This window comes from Mus caroli, unplaced genomic scaffold (assembly GCF_978045245.1).
Source record: "Mus caroli unplaced genomic scaffold, Mus_caroli_1 scaffold_5, whole genome shotgun sequence".
NCBI lineage: Eukaryota > Metazoa > Chordata > Mammalia > Rodentia > Muridae > Mus > Mus caroli.
Genome location: NW_028227260.1, coordinates 29,131,911 through 29,151,982, shown reverse-complemented (window position 1 = coordinate 29,151,982; position 20,072 = coordinate 29,131,911). Strand labels below are relative to the sequence as shown.

The window sequence follows — 20,072 nt, the reverse complement described above, 5'->3', positions numbered from 1 at the left end:
TAGCCCCTGAGCCATCTTTCCAGACCCCAGTGAAATTTATTTTTAACACAGAAATACTAATAAGAATGGAATTCTTTGAGGGAAGTACTGTTTGCTTAGCTGATGATTAAAGTTGCTATTTTCTATCATCAAAATTTATTCCAAATGTTCTTTTTAATCTATAGAAAACTCTTTGAAAATATCTTTTCATGCAGAAAGTTACGTCCAAATATTGATAATCCAGGAACATATTCTTTTAAATGCTAATTATTTTATTGCATCTTATTGATTGTGTGTGACCTGATTTAGTTTCTAAGAGTGTTGGTTCCTCTCCTCTCCTCTCCTCTCCTCTCCTCTCCTCTCCTCTCCTCTCCTCTCCTCTCCTCTCCTCTCCTCCCCTCCCCTCCCCTCCCCTCCCCTCCCCTCCCCTCCCCTCTCCTCTCCTCTCCCTCTCTCCCTCTCTCCCTCTCTCCCTCTCTCCCTCTCTCCCTCTCTCCCTCTCTCCCTCTCTCCCTCCCTCCCTCCCTCCCTCCCTCCCTCCCTGTGTGTGTGTGTGTGTGTGTGTGTGTGTGTGTACTTATATGATGCCTGGCATGAGTGTGGAAGTCAGAGAACACTATTGAGAGTTGATTCTCTCCTTCAAGCATGTTGGGCCTGGGGATTTACCACAGGACATTGGGCTTACTTATGGAACCATCTGGAAGGCCATAAATTCTGATTTTGATTTAAATAAATGTAATAATTTTTCCATAAAGGTTTTAGATTTATAAAAAAAATTGCAAAGTCCAGTGCAGTGACTCACACCTAGTTCTTGGGAAGCAGAGGCAGCAGATCTTTGAGTTTGAGGCCAGCCTGATCTCCACAGCAAGTTCTAGGAGAGCCAGGGCTACATCTAGCAAGCCCCTGTTTCAAAACAAATGTTCCAAGGATAGTACAGAATTCCCACATATTTTCTACCCAGTTTCATATTTTCTCCCTATGTTAACAATTTGATTGTGATAACTTACATACCATAAAATTCAACTGGGGCTAGGGATGCCCAGTAGTAGAGCATTTGCCTCACATGCGCAAGGCCTGAGCACCTCAGCACCAAAACAAAACTAAGCTAAACGAAACGAAACTTAACTAAATAAAACACACCTGTTTAGATATGTAGTTGGCTAATAGTAAATTTCCAGGTTTATGTAACTATCACAACAAATCAGTTGTAGGATGTTTTGACCTTCAAGTAAGACCTCATGCCCATTTACTGTTAATCTTTATCTTCTGCCCAGGCAGCCACTAATGTATTCTTTGTCTATATAAAATTGCCTATTCTGAACATTACACTTAATTGAAATAATGTAATATGTGGTTTTTTGAGTCTGGTTTCTTTCACTCACCCTAATAGTTTTGAGACTTAATCATAGTCTTGTGCATGTAAGTACTTACTTTTGTTGCCTAATAATATTACACTTTATGGTAATACATTTTTGGGTATCTACTCACTAACTGATAGAAATTTAGTATTTTTTCTAGTTGTTGGCTATTATGACTAATGCTGCTTATAACATTGATGTAAACATCTTTATGTGAACATTTGTTTTCTTCTTTTGTTGTAGTTACCTGAAAGTGGAATTCCTGGATAATAGGATAATTTATGTTTAATGGTTTAAGAAATTACAAAACTTTTTTCCAAAGCAGCAGAAGCAGTCTGTGTATGAGGCTTCTCATCGCAACCCACCCTCCTGCGCATTTGTTAATGACTGGGATCTTCTTGTTATTTTATTTTAGGATCTTTGTATAAGGTCTAGGATGGCTTTAAACTCACAGGCCTCCTGCTTCAGCCTCCCAAATGCTGGAATTTTTGGTGTATGTCTTGCCCTTGACAATTATAGCCATTTAAATTGGTATGAAATAATATATTATAATTTCATCCTTTCTTTCCATAAGAAGTGGCTGGGTGTAGCAAACATGTTTTATGTGCTTGTAAGCTGTTGGTGTATCTTTTATACCCAAGGACCTGCTTCTGTGGTTTGTTTGTTTGTTTTTTTTTTTTTAAATTTTAAAATTGGGTTGTTGTTTAGTTGATGAGCTGTAACAACTATTTCCATAGTCTAAATCCAAGTCTGTCAGGTATGTAATGTACAAATACTTACCCCCAGGCATAGTCTGTCTTCCGCCCTTTTGCTTTGTTTTATTTTCGTTTGTGTTATTCCAGTTGTTGAGACATGCTCCCACTATGTATCCCAAGCTAGTCTCAGACTTACAATTGTCCTGCTTCTGCCTCCCAAGTGGCTATTACAGGGTGGGCCAAAGTGCTCAGCTTTTTTTGTTGTCATGGTGGTATGTGTTTTGAAGGGGATGGTTTTGATTTTTTTTCCAAGACAAGGTATCATTCTGTAGTCCAGCCTGGTCTAAAATTCACTGTGTAGCCCAAGCTTGGAATTCCCTTGCTTCAAGCTCCCACACATTGCTATTCCTGGAGTCAGTCACCAGGCCTCACTCACATTGTGATATTTGATGAATTCAAATTTATTCTTTTTCCTCTTTTGTATGTGTGTGTTGTACCTAGCTAAGACTAACATGTAAGATTTCAATGATTTTTTTTTCCTCATGGTTTCCTCTGGAAATTTTGTTTTCTCTTTTGCACTCATTTCGAGTTAGCGATGATCAATTCTTTTCACGTGTGCCAGCAGCATTAGTTGAGTAGCCATTTTAATGCATTCTTCCATGGCGATCCCAATGAATAAGTACACACTGGTCTATTTTAATTGACTGTTCGCCCACACTTTGTTCCAGGTTCATTAATTTACAGTGTCCCATCCAAGACAGTGTGAATCACATAGTATTTCTGTCTCTTTAGAAGCCTTTGGCTTGTGACAGTTTCTCAGATTTTGTTTGTCTTGCTGATCTTGGTAGTTTTGAAATGCACTTGTTAGGGACGTTGTAGTTTTTAAAAGGTCTGTTTTTCTTATGATCAGACCAGTGTATAACAGCATAGGATTACCACTGAACATATCTGTTGCTTGATATGTTTGCTTTGGGAGACACCATGACTTTGCAGGTTAATCACTTCCAACAGAAGGTTAGGTGAAAGATCCTCAACCGCACAGGGAAGTGGATCTTGGACGACAGAAATAACCTTTCCACTTGTTTTAAAGGTATAAATCTACGGCTGGAATTGCAGCATGAGCTAAATATATATATATATATATATATATATATATATATATATATATATATTGTAAATTTGTGTGTGACTGGAGATACTGTTTCCATTTTAACTTTTACTTACGAGGCAGTTATGGTATAATTGGTATACAATAAATCTCATTGTGTTCAGGTATTAAATCGATTTCAATGTGCTTGGCTATAAATACATACTGTTGTGTAACCAACACCAAAGTCAAGATATGTAATATCGCACACTTCCCGTATATTCTCACATGCTCCTTTGTGGTTACTCCTATTCCCCAGGCACTGTTCTTGATAACTACTACTTGATTTTTTTCTTGTAAATTTTCTTGTAATTTTTAAGCCCACAATGTAATGATTATCAGGATTTACAGAGTTATGCTACTACCACCGAAAGCTTGTTTTAAATACCCACATTTCCTATAAAGGAAGCTTTGTGTCTATTGCCAGTCATTTTTCCTTTTGCTACCCTTGCACACAACGTTAGTCTATAGGCTTTCATTTAATGAGCATTAATACAAATAAGAAAATAAAAATATGTGGTCTTTTTTGGCTTGCTGTTTTCACTTAATATAAACATTTAAAAATGTACAGAAGTCATAGGTCATCACTGCTTTCACTTTTAGGATTGAATGATAGTCTATTTTATAGCAGTAACATATTTTGTTTATTCATTTATCAGTTTGTGGCCATTTGGCTTATTACTACCTTTTGTTTCTTCTAAATATGGCTGCTATACTTTGTGTGTAAGTTTCTGTTCAGGCATGTACTTTTATTTCTCTTGTATACATATTCAGGAGTGGAATTTCTGGATCCATTGAACTCCATTTAACAGTTTTAGGAAGTGTCAGGTTCTCCCAAAGTGCTTCACTATTTTATCTTCCTACAATAATACATTTGAATTAAAACTTTTCTACAATCAACTATACTTATCAATATCTTTCTTTTTATCATGGCCGGTATAGTGGGCATAAAGTAGGATTCCATTCTTTTGATTTGTCCTAGGGCCAGAAGTATATAAAGCATCCTGGTGTCCATAATAGCTTAAACAGTATTCAGCATTAAAATGGCTTTACTCCAATTTCACTTAGAATTTTGTTTTATACCTTCAGGTTGGATTAAGACAATTATCAAGTCGGCACCAAAAGCTAATTTACCAAGCCAGTCAGGGTTCAGCAATTGTGGTTTAAGGTGGTTTTCATCCTGCTTCAAAATATTATAATCATTTTTATTTTGCTTTAAATAAAAAGGCAAGATGAACTAAACTTAGCCTTGTAGCTATGACTAGTGGAAGAAGTAAGCATATCCCATGTGTAGTAGGTCATCTATCAATATTTGTCCAGTGTATTATGAAGATAGAGTGGGCCTGTTGTATTCACAAAGGGATTACATTTCATCATAACAATTCATCAAGGAATGCCATGTAATTGCTAGAAATGGCCTAGAAAAAAAAAAACAGCACCCAACATATTGAGTGATTTGTGTGAATATTCTTTTATAGACAGTATAATGTATTTTATTTTATTTTATTTTATTTTATTTGGTAGAGGTGGTGGTTAGCTTTGAATTCTGAGTTCCTTGCCACTAATGGAAAGCTCCTTCTTTAAGTCTTGGAAGAGAGATGATAAAAAGATCTTACAAGAAAACGTTCCTTGGGCTGGAGAGATGGCTCAGCCGTTAAAGGCTAGGCTCACAACCAAAAAGATAAGAAAACGTTTCTTTCATGGCCCCAAGTTATGGAAGAACAATGCAATTGCTGTTTATGTCCATCTTGGGACAAAGGGGCCTTTTTAGGGTCTGACATCTTTGCTACTCATGTGATTGAGTGTTCCCTATTGCCTTCTCTGCTGGTCACATAGATTCTAGGTCCTAGAACAAGCCAATTAGCCTTCCAGACTTAAAGCATATGCTAATAATTAACATGTAAAGAACCCAAGAATCAGATACTACGTCTCAAGCCAATCCATATAATAATCCTTTGAGGTAGGTACAAGTACCCTTCAGGCCTTGCATTTTGTAAATGAAAATTTAAACAAACAAACAAACCAACCAAACAAACAAAAACAGGATGGTAGAAGTAAAATAACGTGCCTAGTAAAAATTGGAGGTGACATACAAATTCAGAATACTCTAGAACAATAACACATGACTCTGGTAACATACTGCTACATATTGCTGAAGATAGAGTTATGTGTAAATGCAAACCCCAAATAATGCAATAGCAATTCCTGTCAGAGGGCTTTGGACTGTACTTGAATGACTTCGTGGAAATAGCATGATTTTTGCGGGGAACAGCAGAACTCTCTGTATCTATAGTGTACTGCTGTGCTGCTGCTAGCCACACAGGGCTAGTTAGTACTTCAAATGTGTTTAGGAATTGCTTTTTAAATTTTGTTTAATTTAAAATTAAAGAGCTTTATATGGCTAGTGTTTGCCATTTGAGATTGTGTAAGGAGAGATAATTTTCCCTCATTTGTTTCTTTCTAGTTATCAACAAATAGTTTACTCAATGTGACTATGCTTTCTGTGGTAAAGATAATAAAACAGTGATCCACAACTTGGGGATGCCATCCAGGGAGCGAATATATACAGTTCAACTAAGCGTACGACAGCCACAGGAATAGGTTTTGAGTTACCTGGCATGAAATTCTCTGTTCTTACTACTTACTAACTAAAGCCTGTATAAGAAACCCAAGCTTTTTTGCAGTTGACTGTTCACTGTTTAGAAATGTAATTTATGTGTCTTATTGTCATTATTTCACAATTGCTGTCTACTGGGTTTTAGATGTGATATTTTAATATGGGTTTTGATGCCACTATTAAAATATCGTGCTGTTTTATGTCATTGGTCTATTCAAAACATTCCTATTTAAAATCTATTTCATCATAAAGCTGACATATTGTCATAGCAATTTTGATTAAGCATTTTATTTGCTACTCTCAATTTTGGCATTCCGACTTTTGTTTCTAGCTCATTTACTTTATAAGAAATTTCCCCAATTTTTGTTACAAACAATAAAAGAATCACAACAAATTACAAGAACACAAAAGGGCCTTCTCTAGTCTTCAATAGGTTTACTTCATTGTCTACACTGTACAGAGTCATACTACAGTATCAGATGATATCGGGTACATTCAGGTATGGCCATAGACTACAACACAATATCAACACTCAGAAATTGATCCTGGAATGTTGCAGTTATGATAGGAAATGTCCTTCTACCAAAAGGTTCATGAATTTGATGGGTGGATCCCTAGTTGTCAGCACCGTTGAAGGGTGATTGGATCATGAGAATGAATCCATTAGATGAGTTCATACTGAATGGGTTGTTAGGAAGTGGGGCCTGGTTGGAGGAAATAGTCACAGAGACATATGCTTTTGGAAGCCTTATCTCTGCCTTTTTCTGTTTATCCTTTTGCTTTCTGCTTGCTAAGAGGTGAGACTCTTTCCTCTGTTGTGACCTTTCACACGATCTCACATGGGTCTCACCTTAGGCCCATAACAATAGAGCCAGCCAACCATGAGCTGAAACTTCTGAAGTTGGTCAACTTCTTCCTTTATGTTGTTTCTCTCATGTGTGTGAATAGCTTCAAGGTGTGTGTGTGTGTGGGGGGGATGCATTCATGTATGTGTGCATTCATATGTGTGAATAGCTTCAAGGTGTGTGTGTGTGTGGGGGGGTGCATTCATGTATGTGTGCATTCATATGTGTGGAATATGTGTATCCACATGTTCATATGCATGCATGTGTAAAGGTCATAGGTCAATGTCAGTAGCTTTCTCAGTTTCTCCCTCCACCCCCTGAGTTTTTTGAGACAAGGTGTCTTATTGGCCTGGAGCTCATCAGTTTGGCTAGGCTGGCTGGCCACTGAGTTACAGGAATCTGTCTGACTCTTTAGCACTGGGATGACTGGTAGGGATCACCAAGGCCAGCTTTTCGGTGGGTGCTGAGGGATCTGAAATCAGGTCCTCATGCTTGCCTGACTGAGCCATCTCTCCAGCCGCTCCATGTTATTTCCACATATGTGGATTTGTTTAACTAATACTACAACAAGGAATTACTCTGTCAGTATAAAGATCTCTCCTATACTTCCCCTTTATAGTTGTAGTCATCACCTGTTGGCAGCATGCATAGCCCCTGGCAGCTGCTAAGTTTCCTTATTTTCTGTCATTATATCTGAATGTTATATATTTTGAGATGCATTTTTTTTAACTTCTCTTGAGACTTCTCTTTTAGCTAATGGATTATTTAGAGGTAAGATGCTTAATTTTGAATTGTTGGGAAATACTTTCTTTGGTCCCATTGTTGTCAGAGGTACATTCTGCATAATTGCAAATATTTCTAATTTGTTCATGTATGCTTTGTGATTCAGGATATGAATGTCTCTTGGGAACTTGAAAAATATATATTCTGCTGTTATGATATAGAGTTTTCTGTGTACTCTAATTATATCTTGTTGGTTTATTATGTCGTTCATATTTTTGCCAGATCTTAGAGATTTTATGATAATTAGCTTTATTTAGTCATTCCACAATGTTTGCATATGTCAAAACATATTTTATACCATAAATGTAAAGCATATGTGCCTGTCAATTTAAAAATAAATTACTTTTTTAAAATGTGGGATTTTTTTTAACCAATTATATTTTGTGTATTTCTTAAACACCACACTGTTTTTCTTCTCCATCTAGAACTTGTGGTCCCATATGTCCCTGAATCTCTGTTCAGTTTTTTCCAAATTTTTTCATTATTTATATTGAATATTTTTTTATAATTCTATTATTAATTTCCCTGACCTACCCCCATCATCTTATATTGTTCTATTGAGACCATCCAATGAGTCTTCAATTTTGATTATTAAATTTCTCCATTCTAAAAAAAAATGTTAGCCAGGAGATGGCGGTGCCTGGTCTACAGAGGTCTTCCTAGGAAAGTCAGGGTTACATAGAGTAACGCTGTCTCAAAACAAAATAAAGCAAAGCAAGACAAATAAGTTGCTTCTTTTTGGTGGGGGTGGGTGGGTTATTTCTGAAACCGAGAGTTTCCATTTTTAAAAATTGTTTCTGCAGTGTTGAGAATTGCTTATCTTCAGCATTTTAAGATGGGAGCTTTAAAAACTGTTGTTGAATAATTACAATATTTGTATCATCTCTGTGTTGGTTATTTGTTAAGTGCCTTTTTTCAGTCAAGTTCTGCTCTTAGTTTTTTGTGTCATGAATACTTTTATATTGTATCCTTAAATCATAATGTTGTGGCTCTGGATCTTACTTCATTCTCCTGTCTTAACAAGCCTACTTTCATACCACTATAGTGGGGAGAAGACGGTGGTAGCCGTTAAGTTCTCCCCTTCATGATCCATTTATACTCAGTGTAGGATTATGGATGCCATTATTACCAGGCAGTGAAATTTAAGACCTCCACTGACACACACTGACCTTAGGAGGAAGGTCTTCACTACCATTATATACTGGAGGATTCATTGATGCCTGGCATGGATGAAAGTACTATATCATCATTCTGTCTTTCTCAAACTATCCCAGGGAAATGTGTAATGGAATGGGTAGTGGTAAAAGTCTAGTCATTGTGCTTTGTTGATGAGAATTGGGGTTAAATTTCTATTGTATTTGACTGGATTCTGCCCCACCAGGGGATCCATCCCATAAACAACCACCAAACCCAGACACTATTGCAGATGCCAACAAGATTTTGCTGACAGGACCTTGAAAGAGCTGTCTCCTGTGAGGCTATGCCAGTGCCTGACAAATACAGAAGTGGATGCTCACAGTCATCTATTGGATAGAGCACAGAATCCTTAATGAAGGAGCTAGAGAAAGTACCCAAGGAGCTGAATGGGTTTGTAGCCCCATAGGAGGGACAACAATATGAACTAACCAGTACCCCCAGAGCTCCCTGGGACTAAACCACCAATCAAAGAAAACACATGGTGGGACTCATGTCTCTAGCTGCATATGTAACAGAGGATGGCCTAGTCGGCCATCATGGGAGGGGAGGCCCTTGGTCCTGTGAAGGCTCTATGCCCCAGTATAGGGGAATGCCAGGGCCAGGAATGGGAGTAGGTGGGTTGGGGAGCAGGGGAAAGGGGGAGGGAATAGGGGATTTTTGGAGAGGAAACTAGGAAAGGGGATAGTATTTGAAATGTAAATGAAGAAAATGTCTAAGAAAATATATTAAAAAAAGTTTTCTTTAGAGGTTGTCACTTTCCTGTTCCTTTGGCTGGAGATAGCTGGCTTTTTGTAATGACACTTTTTGTGTGTACGTGCCTGCATGGCTGAGCTGATGACTACTCTGTCACAAGGTTCAGCATGTATTACTAAAACAGCAAACCCATGGAAGTCACTTCCATGTTATTACTTAGGCCCTAAGGACCCTAGCAACCAGAACACCTTGTCCTTTCTACCTCACAGAGATTTCAGAGAGATTAATATACTTGTTTATGATACCTTGTGGGTTTAGTTGTTTTTAATAAGAGGAGCAGGGTAAGGAGAGTCTACTCTGTTTTATTGGAATCAGAATATGTAAGTGTTTGCTTAAAGAAAACACTGATGTTGTATTAGTTATAGTCTCTTTCCCAGTTAAGAATAGATAAAATAACTCTGACCCTAATTCCTAGTCCTTGATAAACAAGTTTATTTTGTTCCAACTAGCTTGAATGCTTAGATCTTTAAATATCTCACATAAAGGAGAAAAGGTAGTCTTTGTCTTTTTATGACATATATATTTTATATATGTGCATACACACACACACACACAGTTTGAGCATCATGAGTTTCTAATATTTTAAGCACCCTGAATTGAACTCTCTTTATTTAAAAAAACCTCCACTCTCCTGACTTGACTTACATTCTTTGGATTTTGATAAGATACGATCTCACTCTATTGCCTAGGCTGGCCTAGAACTCATGGCAGCCTTGTCTCAGCCTTCTATGTGCTGGGATTATAGGCATGGGCCATCAAATCTGAATCCTTTGATTTCTTAAAGTAGATCAGTGGCTCCCAACCTTCCTAGTGCTGCTACCCTTTAATATAGTTCCTTATGTTGTTGTGGTGACCCAATCATAAAATTATTCTTATTGCTACTTCATAATTTATTTTGCTACTGTTATGGATCATAATGTAAATGTTTGTGTGTTCTGATGGTCTTAGAGGCCCCTGTGAAAAGGTCCTTTGACTCTCAAAGGGGTTGCAACCTACAGGTTGAGAACCACTGCAGAAGATGGGTTATAATGTAAGAATTTTTTGAGTAAGATCATAATTATGACTCTCAATTCTTATATAGTCCTATAAAATCATTATATTCAGAGGTACGCTTGATTTTTTTGTTTACTTTTGTATTAAATTGGCCCAATGTTTGTGCTAGGTCTCTCTGTGTTTGTATATATGTACGTATATAGAGTTGTTTTGTGCGCGTGTGTGTGTGTGTGTGTGTGTGTGTGTGTGTGTGTGTGTGTGCACGTGTGTGTGTAGGCCAGAAATCAATATTGGTTATTCTTCCTCAATGGCTCTCCACCTTAATTTTTTTCAGAGAAGGTCTCTAACTGAATTTGAAGCTCAGAGATTTGGCTAGACTCTCTGGCAAGTGAATACAGGAATGAATCTCTGCTCCTCCCTAAGGACAAGGGAGGCTTATAGACAAACCCCACTCTGCTTGGCTTTTAACATGGGTTCTGAGGATCAAAACTAAAGTCTTCATGGTATGTGTTAGGTTACCAATAGAGCCATTTCCCTAGATCCACACTCAGATTTTATGATTTTTTTTATTCTTATTCCTTTTTGCTGTTTTCAACCTACAGTTGCAAAATTATTCCTAATCTCTTACCTAGATAGGGCCAATAATAACCTTCTCCAGTGTCTGAAACGGGATCTTGGGATAGTCTGGATTCACTGTCTCTGGGCCATTGCATTTGGTTATCTGCCATCTTCACGTCATTATGAGACTGAGAAGTAAGTCACCAGGAACACAAGCCCCCGGGCCTCCTGAAACCAGTTTACCCTATATTTTCCTTCTTTCAGCCCAATTGGGGGTTGTCTGCTAGGGCTGTTGAAAAGAGCAAATGGTGGCCGAGTGTTCTGAGATAATTCTAGCCTGTATCACTTCCTTTCCTCACAGAGAGAAACTCTAAAATGTGAATTAAGAAAAGACACGTTCCATTGGAGACACTGAAAAAGAATACTTGGGCTGCTGGCAAAGAGTACAGAGTGAGGACTGTTTTTAAATTGCATTATAGAGGTCATGATAGATAGTAAAGAATAGAAATGAGAATGACCTTCAGGGGCAGTTACTGTGGAATCCAGACTGCAAGGGTCTCTCTGGTACTGTGTATACTGCATGGGTAGTGCAGAAACAGTTCAAAGTTCGTGTGTGAAATTAATATGATGGTTGTTACATGGCTAAAGAAACATCTAAAACTCATAAATGGGGAAAGCAAGCAAGTAAGTTATTAACTGCATTCCCTTTTATGCATCCATTTTCAATATTTATGGAGCATTGTTCCAACATCTCAGATATGTCAAATTTTGAGTATTGCTGATCCTGACTCAACTGAAATACAAGGTATTTCTACCAAACCCTGAGCTCTAAGTTCAGTTTCCACTGGCCACACCCAGGTACAAGTATTTAGTTTGAGCATTTTATATTCTTCAACATTATGTGATAGAGCATTTTCCTATTAGTTTTCTTATTAGATGTTCACTGCAGAACCAGGGGCGGGGAGGATTATCAACATTTGATGGAGCAGTAATCTCAGAATTTCTAAGAGTGGCCTAAGAGGACATGACTATAACAGGCAGACCAAAAATGGAATCTAGCTCTTTGGCTTCCTAGGTCAACACTCAAGGCAGTCTACTCTCTTTTCTTTCTGTAACGTTTAGGGAGCAAATTTGTTTAATATATATGCTTTAGCACTTTAAAATTCTAAAGGCTTTGTTTCAGTAGTAATTGATTTATAAATCGGGTAGCTCTTAGCCACAAGAGGTTTAAGCTTCCCAGAGTGGCGTGAAAGGATGTAAGACAAAGTCTCTGTTTGACTGATTGTAATGGCAAGCCCCCGGAGATCAGTGATAGTTTCTAATTAGTAAATTCCCTTAGTTAAAATTAAATTTCATTTTCCTGTTTACACTGTTGGAGCCTGGTTTGCTGAGGTAGGAATAAAAAACACTGGAGCCTTAGCCCCATATACTTTTTGTACATGTGTATATGTGGGTGTGAGTATATGTGTGTGTGTGTGTGTGTGTGTGTGTGTGCGCGCGTGTGCATGCTCTTGTATATGGAGACTGGAGGGCAACCTTAGGGATCATCTTCAAATACACTGCCTGCCTGCTTGGAGACAAGGTCTCTCACTGACTAGGTACTCACTAACTAGGTAAAAGAGGCTGATCCCCAGGGATCGTCCTTTCTCTGCCTCCCCAATGTTGGGATTGCAAATGGAATTACCACATTTGGTACTTTTTCACGTGGGTTTGAGACATCAAACTCAGGTCCTCTTGTTTGCAAGGTCACGCGCTTGACTGATGGAGCCATCTCCTGACCACTCCCACCAGCATCCTATTAAAAAACAAATTGAATACATTTCCCTGATAAAGACCAAGTGATGCTCTGATAGGAAAATATGCAATAAAGCATGGTTTCACAGTTAAATTATGTCTACAAATATAGCTAGTGTTTTAGAATGATATAAATGGAAAGATGTCATAATTAGATTTATAAATAATATCTGAAGTTTCTAAGTGCTTGCATTTAGATTTGATGTATGTGTATATAGGAGAATAGAATAAATTCATTATATCTTAGTTTCTGAAATTGATAAAGAATAATGTTAATGTATTTTTTAATGTCTATTACTAGGGTGTTTTGGAAGTAAATCTAGTATAGAAACTTACATTTTTTTCTTATAAAATTATATCTACAAAAACTAAAGGACAATTTTTATATGAATGTATAGATTTTATTTTTCCTTTTATTGAACATAGATACTTTTCTCATATAATATATTCTGATTACAGTTCTGCCTCCCTCTCCTCCTCTCCACCTTCTTTCCCATCCTGATCCACTCACTTTCTGTTTCTCCTTAGAAAAGAACAGGTTTCTAAAAGATAACAACAAAACATAACAAAATAAAAGCAGAAATCATCACATTGAAGGTGTATAAGGCAAAACAACACAAGGAAAAGAGCCCCAAGAAAGGGCATTAGATTCAGAGATCACACTTATCCACACACTCAGGAATCCCGTAAAGACATTAAACTGAAATAAAATAAAATAAAATAAAGCTATATATATATATATATATATATATATATATATATATATATATATACATACATACATACATACATATGGCTGCGCTGGCCCTGTGCTTGTTGTTTCAGTCTCTGGGAGTCCATATGAGCACTGCTCAGTTGATTCAGAAGGCCTTGTTCTCTTGGTGTCCTCCATCCCCTCTGGCTCTTACCCTCTTTACACCTCCTCTTCCATGGGTTTCCTGATTTATGGTAGGAGGGATTTTATGGAGACATCCCACTTAGAACTGACTGTTCCAAGGTCTGTCTGTCTGTTTCTCTCTTTTTGTCTCTTTCTCTGTGTTTCTGTCTCTGGGTAATGTCTAGCTGTGGGTCTCTGTGTCTATTCCCATAGGCTGTGGGAGGAAGCTTCTCTGATGATGGCTGAATAAGGCACTGATTCATGAGCACAGCAGAATAGCATTAGGAGTCATTGTGCCGTTACTTTTTTTTTTTTTTAAGACAAGTTGTATTTAGTTTTACCCTAGGACTCTGGGATCTAGTTTTTGGTCATTTAACCAGTGTTGGGTATGCATTTCATCTTGTAGAGTGGGCATAAAGTCAAATCAGACATTGGCTGGTGACTCCTACAAGTTCTGTGTCACCATTGCCCTAGCATATTTTGTAGACAGAACAAATTGTAGATCAAAGGGTTTATGGCTGGGTTGTTAATTATGTATTTTTTCCCCGATAGCCTAAAGAGTTCCTTCCCCTTCCAAAGACACTAGAAGATGAGGTGAAAGTTCTATGTAGTCCCCAGCTCGACCTCTCTATGTTCAGTGAGTTGTGTGTGTGTTTCCTTCACCAATGGGGCTGTCAGTGTGTGGAGCACAACCTATTGTCTTGGCAACAGCCTGGATGGTTTAGGGATTTCCATGGGACCCCTTTGGCCAATGATTCAACTGGATGTAACCCAGTCCTGGCGCTGAAAGCTTACTTTGGTGACAAGAGATAGACAGTTGAGACTCCATCTCTCCTGTTATTTTTAGACTTTATTAGAATTGCCTTCATATATATTTTAGGAAGTCTCCACTGCACTGGGTTTCCATACCACACTTCAAATGTCTCAGTATATTTCTTAAAGCAATCTTATTATGTAGCTAAGGCTTTCCTGGAAGTTATTTTGTAAACAGGTGCTGGGACTGTAGGTATATACCACTCTAAGTACAAAAAGCTTAAATGATCAATGGAATTTTATGTTTGTAAATACCATCAAAATCAAGATATAGTCATTTCCAGCCACTTAGGGAGTTCTGTTTTCAATTCCTAGTGAATACCTTCTCCTGAAGTGACAACTGTTTTGATTTCTATAATATATTCATTTTGCTTGATTTGAGCTTTATTTAAGTAGAATCCCCTTGTACTTACTCTATTGTACCTGGTTTCTTTTGCTTAACATAATATCTTTCATATATTGTTTTTTATTGCTGTGTAACATTCACATGTATGATAGACCACATTTTAAACTTCATTCCTTTGTTGATGGATTTTATTTATTTCTAAGTTTATGATATAAATTACAGCTGTTGTAAACATTTTAAACTGCATTTTTCATTGACAAAAGCATTGGCTTCTTGGAACTAAATCTAAAAGTGGAATTGTTTTGGTATATTTAATTCAACATTATTTTAGGAATGTCTGAAGAAACTTTTGTCTGGACATCTTATAAGAAGACATACTTTTTGAAGAATCATAGTTAAAGATGAAAATTTGCCATGTTTTCTTTGGAAGTTTGAGATTCTCTTCCTGGCAGATTTTGAGAACATTTTTTCTTTGGCCGGTGACCTAAATCTTTCATGCTTGTGGGTAGATCTTTATTTTCCTGTGTCTGGTACATACTGTGCACACCAGGGATAAGGAGCCATTTACTTTCAAGCTCTATCTTTTTGGTATAGGGTCAGATTGTCTTTTCTTGGGCAACAATACTAAACCAACTGTTAAACCACGTTCATTTTATAGAACTTTGCCTTGGGATCAACTTGGAATGCATCTTCAATTTTGAAAGTGAAGGCACACTTGTGATTCTATGTAATACCCAAAACTTTCCTTTGGCAATTTACCTTTACATTATTTCAATGGTAAAGAATTTTTAAACATCATATGTGTGCTGGCAACATTTTCTAATGAAGTATTATATTGAAAGGGTATGGGGAAAATTCCTGTGGTCTGGGAGAAGGTGGAGGTGGTTGTAAATGAGCATAAAACTGGGAAAGTGCTCAAAAAGAGGAAAAGAGTTTCTGGGAAACACTCTACTCCTGAGGTGGTCTAACACTTAGCAAGCTACCAGAGGGACCAGAAAGAGACCACCCTTAACCATTTTCATGACACCATCTTTAAAAACAAAACAACAAAAGCCCCCACATGTATTTGTCTCACTGTCTTTGTTTTCTTAACTGCATTTAATCAGTGGTGAATAGTAAAAAAAAAAAAATGCTATGGGGATTTTTTAATGCACGATGACTTGATATACTACTTCTGTAATTTTTAAAATTTTGATATACAGTTACAGAGGTCCTAGAAATCCATCAGAGGCTCCATGAAGCCTGAGTAAAGTCTAACAATCCTTATTAAAGCTGCCTAGTTCAGCATCTTCTGGTGCTGAGCCTTTCCATAGCCTCAACACTTGCCAGTCCCTGCATGATGTCACTCTTTTTTTTTTTTTTTTTTTTTTTTTTTTTTTGGTTTTTCGAGACAGGGTTTCTCTGTGTAGCCCTGGCTGTCCTGGCACTCACTTTGTAGACCGGGCTGGCCTCGAACTCAGAAATCCGCCTGCCTCTGCCTCCCGAGTGCTGGGATTAAAGGCGTGCGCCACCACGCCCGGCTATGATGTCACTCTTAATGTTTCCCTCTTCCTCACTACATCTCTCACCCCCTCCTGCCTGCCTCTCTCCTTCTTCTTCATTCCCTTTGCCCTCAGAGGAGCTGCTCTCTCTCTCTCTCTCTCTCTCTCTCTCTCTCTCCCTCCCTCCCTCCCTCCCTCCCTTTCCCTCCCTCCCTCCCTCTCTCTCCCTCTCCCTCCCTCCCTCCCTTCCTCTCTCTCTCCCTCCCTCCCCTCCCTCCCTCCCTTCCTCTCTCTCTCCCTCCCTCCCTCCCTCCCTCCCTCCCTCCCTCCCTCCCTCCCTCCCTCCTTCTCTCTCTCTCTCTCTCCCTCCCTCCCTCCCTCCCTCCCTCTCTCTCTCTCTCCCTTCCTCCCTCCCTCCCCCCTCCCTCCCTCCCTCTCTCTCTCTCTCTCTCTCTCTCTCTCTCTCTCTCTCTCTCTCTCTCTCTGTGTTGTATGTAAGGTGTCCATGTTTGTGTTGTTTTGGTCACGTGAATGCAGGTGGTGGGTTATACATGAGTATGAGTGCATATGGAGACCGGAGGTTGGTGTTTGGTGTCTACCTCCAATAAATCTCTACATTATTTTTGAGGTAGGGTCTTCCACTGAACCTGAACTTCACCAGTTGGCTAAGTTGCCTTGCCAGTGAGTTCCAGAGATCTAACTGCACTGTCCAGCACTGGAATTACATGAGCATGCCACTGCACCCAGATTTTATATGTGTGCTGCACATCTGAACTCAGGATCTCATGCTTGTGTAACCAGTACTTTACCAGTGAGAAGTCTCCTTCTCTCCCTGGTTCACATTTCTTTATCTTGTAGCATCTTTTCCTTGTCCAATTTGATGAAGTCTCCTTTCTTTTACTGCCATCTTTCTTTTCAAAGATTCTTCTAAACCCCAAACTGGCTTATACAAACTACATTTATGTATCACTTGGTCCTAGTATATTTTCTCATCATACTGTATGCAAATTAACTTTTTATTTCTCATACCAGAAGGTATGCTTTATTTCCAGGGTTTAGCCTAGGATTGATCATTTGGTAGGTGCCGATGAAAGGCTAACATTGATGTTTAGATGAGTGTATTAACCAGCTTTTTTTTTTTTTTTTTTTTTGACATAGAGTCTCATTCATTTGACGGTGACCTCAAGCTTGATACATAGGCAAGACTGACCGAATCCTAATCCTTCTGATTCAGTCCCCTAAATTACTGGGATTACAGGCATGTACTACTATATCTGGCCTTTTAGACCTTTAGGATTTGGTAAGCATTTGATTAACCTTAGGTATGGTTCTTGTAAAGCATTATAACCAGAGAGAGCTACAGGAGTCAGATGATCACTACATGACCTGAGATTTTACAGAGTTCATTTTAATATAGAGATACATTTGATATATTTAATACGCAAGATGCCCACAAATAGCAGTAATCTAAAATACAAAGGGCTCAGTGCCATAAAGGAGATATAAATAAAGTGAGTTTAGAAGAGACAGCTTTTCCCGATGTCTCGTTGAGAAAATTAATGGGTAAAAATAGAAAGTAGCATTTGAGACAAGAAATTAAGGACAGAAATAAGCAAAGATGGGAATCTTTCATGTATCATGCAGTTTATCTGTGGCCAAAGAGAGCAGATACTATGAAGAAGTAATAAGCAATATGAAGCAACTGGAATTGTGGGAAGTACCCCTGTTGGAGAAGCATCAAATACTAAGCTGATGAGTTGGTGTTTGTCTTCTCTCAGGTGTCATAGCCTTAGAAGACTCGCACATTTTTTTAAAGCTTCATGACATTAGCAGAGATCCTTTAAGATTAACCTCTTACTGAACTATCTTAGAGTATACTTAGTAAATTGTCATAGGCAATTTCTATAGAGAATAGTATAGAAAACTCCATGGCCACTTGCTCTTTGACCTTTTCACATCATTGCCCTTTCAGTGAAAAATGTCCTGAAATAACAGATCACATGACCGATACAGTTTAATATATAGTGAAAATTGAAATTTACAAGGGCAAGAAACACTACCAAGATAGAAATGCCTTATCAAAATGCAGAAACATAGAAAATGATATTTGCTTAGGAACCATTTTCAAAACATTGCCTTTAGCTGTCTGGAAAATTCCAAATACAGTATATGAATTGTACTGCTGGTATTTATTACTTTGGGGGTAGCTTTTAGGTCATTTCCAGTTAAATATAACTATAGTCTCCTAACTCAGGGTGTCTACTTTCCCTACAAGCAGTGAGGACTGCCTTCCTGTTTGTTTTGTGGCATCTGGTTTCCAGTCATGTAAAGCCAGGCCTTGAACATTATAGACCTCAATTACTGTAACAACATTTTTGTTTTTATTGCTCTCTGTGTCTTTAGTACCTTGGATACAGTTTATATCATATGAGCAGCACAGCATGGAAGAAATACTGGTTAAAGAATAAGATTAACTTGGTTTGAGTCCTGTTCACTAGATATTTGGCCTTTGGCAGTTGTACCACCTCTCTGAAGAATATATTCTTTCATCTCAAAGATGGAAAGAGTGGTTCTTGCCCTGACTTTCTAAAGGGCTCATGTCCGGTATTGCATGCAAGTACTGTAAAAACTGTCAATGGCTTTACCAAGAATTGAACTCCACGGGCTAGCTTTACAGTTCATAATGTAATTCCATCTTCCCTCTCTTATCTTACATTTCAATATTGCCCAGGATCTAACCCCATCTCCAGTGCGTATGTATATACATAGTATTCTACTCATCTGGAGGACTTTTCCTCTTTCATCTCTGATAAATTCAATCAAAAATTTAAACACCAGTTCAAGGTTCATCCCACTTGATTTCCCTCTTCTGAGTTTTAACAACACGTAGCGTTGTCAATTCTTGTCTTGTGAGTTGCCTTTTATCCTTCTCTCTCTCACATACGCCTCATATTAAATCATTTTATGATACTTAACCAGTTCAATTAACACTTAGTGATTGTGAGGCTTTTTTTCTGTTTGCTCTGTGTTTCTGTGTACCAAGTTAAGAACTCAGTAATTAATTGTTCATTTACTTCAAAATTTACATATAGACTATCTTAATAGAGACATGTGACCTCATCTTTTTCCAGCTCTTGAAGTACTCCTACTGTTAGCTCATTCTACCCTACTTCCTATAGAACCACAGGAGCCCTTAGGATAGAACTGCTTATGATAACTTTCTGAGGTGATGGAATCATTCTATATCTATCTGCCCCATGGAGTAATTATTAATTGTGGTTCTTGAGTGACTGAAATGTAGCTTAGTGATATGAAGAACTGATATTTTTTTTTTGTTTTCTTTTATTTTTTGAAATAAAGTCTTTTTACATGGCCCTGGTTGTCCTCGAACTAGCTCTGTAGACCAGAGCGGCCTTGAACTCACAGAGATCTGCTTCCTCTGTGTCCTGAGCGCTGGGGATAAAGCTGTGTACCACCACCACCACAGCTGGAGAACTGAGTTTTAGTTTGGTGCTGAAGCTTGAACTCAGAGCCTCATGTCTGCTAGGCATGCACTTTACCGTTCACTTAGCTACACTTCAAACCTCTTCGGTTTTTAAATTGCTTTGAATTTTAAAAGGCATGTGTAGCTAGTGGCTACTATATTGGACAAGTGGCGTTCTAACCTTTTTGGTCATCACGCTATGAAAAATACATTTTATATTACAATCTAGTTCATGTAAATATAAGCATGGTTTATAAAACACTATAATAAGCATACTCTAATCCCCTCTGTGTTATTCTATGTATTTCAATTCTGGAGTTTTTTGTATGTATGGGGGAGGGGCATATGTCTT

The 20,072-nt window shown here is 38.1% G+C and overlaps 1 protein-coding gene across 2 annotated transcripts in view; it reads left to right on the top strand.

Annotated features, from left to right (window-relative positions):
• Nucleotides 1–20,072, top strand: part of Atg4a (autophagy related 4A cysteine peptidase) — an 86,096-nt gene that overhangs the window by 1,100 nt on the left and 64,924 nt on the right. Inside the window, exon 2 of one of the 2 annotated variants that reach the window (XM_085837998.1) lies at nt 17,395–17,494. The exons of the other annotated variant lie outside the window; for it this stretch is intronic. The gene's annotated coding sequence lies outside the window, so the exon portion shown is untranslated. The remainder of the gene's footprint in view (nt 1–17,394; nt 17,495–20,072) is intronic. 2 annotated transcript variants of the gene reach the window in all.